Source organism: Acyrthosiphon pisum, chromosome A1 (genome assembly GCF_005508785.2).
Source record: "Acyrthosiphon pisum isolate AL4f chromosome A1, pea_aphid_22Mar2018_4r6ur, whole genome shotgun sequence".
In the NCBI taxonomy this organism is placed as follows: domain Eukaryota; kingdom Metazoa; phylum Arthropoda; class Insecta; order Hemiptera; family Aphididae; genus Acyrthosiphon; species Acyrthosiphon pisum.
In genome coordinates, this window is record NC_042494.1 from 151,969,602 (window position 1) to 151,976,452 (window position 6,851).

General features: G+C 28.2%; 1 protein-coding gene across 1 annotated transcript in view; it reads left to right on the forward strand.

Moving 5' to 3' along the window:
• The window catches only part of LOC100161456 (apoptosis-stimulating of p53 protein 1), a 109,146-nt gene that overhangs the window by 67,849 nt on the left and 34,446 nt on the right, over positions 1–6,851 (forward strand).

Consider the following 6,851-nt stretch of genomic DNA (forward strand, 5'->3'; position numbering starts at 1 on the left):
TTCAATGCGTGTGTCCTCTGCGATACGAGTAGGTAATATTATATTATACTTAGGGTTTACCAACATTTCCTAAGTTGGATTTTTTTTCTAGACACGTATCGTAAACGGATTTGCGGTAAATTTATCGCCAAAAATACAAATAAATATTTTTCATTTAAAATAAAATATAGGTATGTCTACCTACATTGAATGTGAAGTCGTTAGAAAAAAATATCAGAAAAAAGCATGTTATTTGTCAGTACATATTATTATTATTAAATGGCATAGTTTTTGTGTCTGAGTCAAAAATGACTAACCCTTTTAAATGATCTCTTCTTATCGACAGACCGATCGCACTCGTGTATTCCGTAACTGTATCCCGCGACATATTGTAATAACATGTCGTTTATTTTGGAAACGTCGTATATAATATACCTAGTACACAATATACTTATACATAATATTATATGATTACCATAAAAGCCTTTATTCGCCGAACAGTGCTGAGCTCAGATAGTGTTGTGTCAGCATCAATCAGGTGCTACAATAATAGTATTGAGTGGTGAAAAGAATGCGTCTAAATACTATTCGACAGTGTTGAATTAAATTCTCCGAAAATCTTCAATTTATAAATTATATATGTACTTATATAAATATTTTTAAATTTAGTTGTTTGCGTTTATAGTTTATATTTTGTTAGGACTGATAAATACGAATATCAGATTTATTATATGTAGGTTAGGCTAGCTAACATGGAAATCAATTTTTATTTAAAACAAAATGTAGGTACAGGTGACCACTTGAATACATTTTTTTGGTAAAAAATTATGCCAAAAGCTAATATCGATTGAACAACCTCTTCCCAAAACAATAATTTATAGTTTTCATGATAGCTAAAGAAAATAATACGCTCATGGTTACGTTGCAGTACATAATATTATATTATAATATGTCATGTTATATAATACGAGATTTTATTTGTGTCGCTTTTAAAAGCTTTTTTCTCGTTTAATTAAAATAAAACTGACGTTGGTAGGTGCAGGTATAATATTATGAAACTATATTATTTCTTATTTTTCTCTAAGAGCGTTTATATTTATCGTAAAATATATCATATTATGATATATATATATAATAATATTGCATTGTGTAACGGAGTATAAAATATGTAAGTAGAATATATTTTTTCTTTAGAAGTGGCCGTGGTTGGTCTTTGATTGAAAAATCGATACACTTCTCAGTTCTCATATATAGTATATACACACGGGCCCACTATTATACAGATAAAAACCCACACACAAGCACACACATACATATATAATACCGCGGTCCGCGGCCGACGTCGATCTCCTCCATACGACGCCGTTGCTGTAGTGTTTCCTTGACATTTCTATATTACACGACTGTATAAGGACTATTTATATACGGGAATAATAATGATATCCATCCATGTGGTGGCAGCGTGTGTGAGTGCGTTTTCAGTAAAAGCTTTCGTGTACATTCGTTCTAGTGTGCTGGGAGTATTTAAAACAACATACCGCAAACGATCATTGCCGACGAGCACGATGTTCAAAAACAACGAAAAATAGATAAAATTGTATTTTTTTTCGCGTGGTGAACCCAATTTATTTTCAGAAAAATAACCGCCAGTTAATAGTATACCAATCCCACTATACCAATCCCGTTATACCTATATTATACATATATCTACAGTTACTGGTTCAATATGATATCAAATCTGTATAAAATACAAAAAAAAAAGAATAATTAACTCGTCTAATCTGTAACCACCGTTCATTTTTTAACCACATAATTTAACCTTAGATTACATAGGTATACTCGTCTAATACCTACCCCGACATAATATGTTCCTATAATATTGTAATATCATTATTTACATACCAATAAGAATACTCACATTGCAGGTAAATATGTATCATTAATTGTCAGTTTGTTAATAAATTAATTGTTCACCAGTAAACAACTTTGTTATCGCGTAAAAACAATTTAAATGTAGGATTGACAAAATATAAGTAAGTGCCTTTCTAAGATGTTTTAGCCCCTCTAGGTTTTTCTCCGTATTTAAATTTTACGTGCGGCCATAACGTTTCAATGGGTTGAGTTTGGGCTCTTATTTTGGAATCTACAACATTTTCTGTGGTTTATAGCATGATGTAAATATTGTAATGTGACTGTAATTGCACAGACTATATGAAAATAGTCTGTGGTAATTGTTTGGTGAGTGATATATCCTGCATTGGTCGGAATAAATTATAGAACTCGATTGCACTTCGTTCAATATTATAGAGATAAGTGTTTCCAGATGTTGTTTTTCCACAATGAAAAACCTCCGTTCTAAAATATTGTTGTTATTACAAAAAAGACCGAAAACCACGATTCTTGGACTTGTTTAACATAATTAACGTTTATTATTATCATTGTCTTCTGTTTCTGTTTCACTTAACTGTATCGTGTGGGTCATTATTTACATATTATAATCATTTTCTTCGATTATCTTTTCTTTTGACTTGGAAATAGATTCGTCAATCAATCTAAATAATACATCCTGCGCTACCAATTTTACAAACATCAAACATACTGACATGAATATCTCTATAATTCTAGTCACCTATTGTGTTGTGAGTTGTGACTTGTTGTTATTTTTTCTGTTTGTACCTACTATTGGATTTTGCAATACCTAGTACACAGTAGCTCCATCATTTCACTAAAGTTCAAACGACTATTGCATTTGTCATTTACCTCAATGTAAGTAAAAATTGATTTCCTCTCCTTATATAAGTGTATATTTGGCAGCCATTTTTTTTTTGACAACAGTTATATATACGGTTTTAAAAACTGAGTCAACGTAATATTATATATAGTTTCAAAAATACTCAGTGCACACTGAACACTTGGTAGACGTCATGACCATATAGGTAGTACCTTTTTTTGTGGTTTATCATGGAGTAACAAGGAAGTACTTCACCCTTTACCCCTTATTCTTACTCAGCCATATATAGTACCTAGGAGTGTCGCATAATCAGTAAATGGAAAATATCTTATTTGTTATAACACGATGCAGTTTATGATATGATTTTCATAGTTAATATTTTTTAATATTTGGTTGCGTATTTAATGGCATGTAATATGTATAAATATTAAATATTTTTCTTCTGCAATATATTTTGAGAATTTTTAGCGTATAACAAATTTTCTGTTTTCTATCGAATATTTTATTAAAATATAATAATTATCTATATATCCATAGCGGTTCATACTTAATAAATATCACACAATATTGAATCTTATTAAACATTAACCTATGGTTATTTTTGAAAATTTAAAAATTATAATCTATACTATTATAATATTATATTATACAGTTTGATACTCTTCTAACATTCCTTAACTCCTGTATAAGTACACATGTATACGTATTTTGTTATGTAATTTATTTCTTTGTTCGGAACACAATTAAAATACGGTACATATGTGGTGAGTATGCAACGTAAAAAAAATAGAATTTGATTTCTTTTTTTTAATTGGTGAAAATAATACATCCAACCTGAGCAGAAAGCACGTCATATAATACATTATGTGAATTCACTATAACTCATTTGTGATACGTGACTCAAGTATATTATACGTGTGGACGAGGATTTTACTTTAGAGTAAGATTTTTTTAATATGATTATTAATTATATAAATATATTTTTAGTATGAAAAATATTCTCCTCTCATAAAATATTATTTTCTGATTTTACGTGACAAGTCAATTAGCTTTATCATGAATATAATCATCTCACTGATTATAAAATTCGTTAATTCACTAATCATCAACATTCAACATCTATAGAAATGTGTTTAGGGCTTTAACAACTTGACACTGCTTAATTACTATAGAGGGTAAATAACTATAAATATAATTTGCAGAATTCCAAAGATTTCTAATGGCTTTCAAAAATTTCAGATATTGTGGAATATTTTCTGATTATAATTGTATAACTGCAGATATTTTATTTAACTGATGATAAAGTTTTCCTTTGAAAATACGTATATTGACAACGATATATATTTTTTTTTGATATGTTTATTATTTTTCCATATATATTATTTTTATTTTATCAATAGTAGTCCACCGGTTGATGTGTAACACACTATCACCATTATTCCAAACATGTTATGATATATTATTATTAAATAGTAATTAAATATTTGCATAACAATAACTACGAAGTCTCCATTCGCACATCAGTTATGGTATAAATAATATATTATAAATTATAATATTATCTAATGGATAGGCTTATGTAATATATAATATAGGTATTATATAAATATAGAGGTGTGGGGTAAATAAATTAATGTTTTATTACACTTTTTCACAAACATAAAATGCCATGAGAAAAACGTCCGTTCACCTTAATAATATATAACCGTAAATTAGTTGTGGCAGAATTATACATATATTTTTTATTTACATTTTCGGCAGTGGCACGTGCCTATAATGTGATCATGCGTATTATATTAATATATGACATAGAGGTGCGGTGTAGGTCTCTCTCTCATAGTCTTCAAACCGTTTTCACAATTTACATAAAAGTATGTAGGTAGGTACATTTTGCACAAAAACTGTTTACACGACTTCGGTTTGTGGACCCAATATATCAAAAAACTGAAAGTTTGGAGTGTACTCCGCCTTTGAGTAGGTTATGGTAGTGGCTATGGATGTGTTAAATTTGAATTTTTAATTAAATTATTAATCATTATATATCTAAGAAACACGATTTTGTTTTTTTTCAACCTCTATTTTTAGGGATTTTTTATTATTTATTTCTATAATTTATTTTACTTTTATAGTAATTCATTTTTCTATTAGTAGTACCTAGTACCTACCTATAGAATATTGAACTTATTTTTTCCAAAAATATCGCATTTATTACCTGTATGGCTGTATAATTATAATAATTATTAACATATTATTTTATTAATATTAACTTATGAATCAATGCCACGTTCCGACGTTCCGTAGAATGGTGTGAATTGTTTCTTGGTTTAAATAGTTTAAAATTAGTCTATGGGTACGCGATGGTGAAAAGTTTCAAGTCTTTACTCCCTATGATTAATATTTGAATTACAAAATAATATAAATATTTTGGTTTTCTTCATTAATATTTTAAAAAGTACTGTGAATTCCCAATCAGAAACTATCTTCCAAGTTGAAGATTCAATCACATTTATTGCTTCAAAAGATGATGACAGAAACACAAGAAAAAAGGAAAGCACACATCATTGGAAATCCGCCCAGCTCAGAATCTACAATTATTAGTATAGGTAGAGCTTTATTTGTGAATAGAGGAGTGAAGTGGAACACCCGGTGTTTAGATGGAAATTGTTACTTTGATTATGATGAATTTCATTTTTCGTTCTATTCGTATATTTCGTAAAATCCAACCTGAGTGGCTTAGAGGAAGAAAATGATAATAAAATAAATCTTAGGTAGGTAGTGGAAAATAAAAACAACATTTTCATTCACATGAACTTTTTTTACGAACCACGGCCTAACATTATATAATAGTATAATATTATAACGTTGATTACATGTATACCTTCGTCAAGTATTTGATATATTTGTATTATGTTTATTGCCTATATCCAGACACTCAGTATTGGACAGTAATCAGTAATCAGTTACATGTATAACCTACCTATCAAAATTACGTAACCAAGATACATTTGTAACTTGGAATGAGTTCCGTAATTTTCAAGTAACTTAAAAATTTAACTAGTATTTTGAGATCAATATCTTTTGATAAAATATTTTAATGTTAATACTTTTAAATTTTAGTTATAACTTATAATTTACATTATAAATTTTTCTCACAAGCCCTTCAAATAAACAAATATTTAGCAGTCATTATTTTGTGGAAGATATAATCATCAATAATTATTTACTTTGTAACTAAAATGTAACTAGATTATAGATATACAATTTTAGTGTAACTTGTTAAACGCAGGTACAATATTAATCGAGTAACTTGCTTATTTCTGTCTATACCAGTTGATTAAAATATTAATAATTATTATAATTAAACGGACTACCAACAATTAGCAGGCCTCTAATAATTATAGTACAATTATAATTATTCCAGTATAATATCGTGAAGCCAATATGGACGGAAAACTGTTTGGTTTAATAAAATAACGATTTTTCTATTTCCACACACGCGATTTGAAAAATAAAAACGTGCATTCTGGGGGTTGTATTTGCGCACGCATAAATAGTATGACCTAGTTCAGTTTTATTTTCTATTATATTTTTTGAACAATTGCATGGTTAAGTCTAATTTTCTGAAATACCATAGATTATAATTTGAATTCTAAAGCAATAATAATATAGCACTACCTCGGAAAGTTCGGTTAAAACTTTCTCGTTCATTTTATAGCGACGCATATAATAATATGTACGCGTAGTTCTTCGGATGAGTTGGTATTTGTTTCTCATGCAACGGATGGCCAAAATAAATTATGTTATCTCTATTATATTCAATTTTTTTACTTATTAAATTGTTTTTTGACTTATCATCGACTTTAAAAGATTATGCATTTGTGTAAATTCAAAAATAAAATAATTTTGCAAGTATGTTCAAACATAAATTACTTTAACGTCAAATTCAATTGATTTTAGACATCTGTGTCAAAGTATATACCTATTGAAATTATGAAACAAACAAGTTTTAATTTTGGACACAAACATTTAATTATGTACCTAGTAATTAGTATATTAGTCGTTTGAACCCATTTATACCTACAGTTAGTTATATTATTCATAATATTTTGATTTCACAACGAGATAATAGTATAAAAAAAAT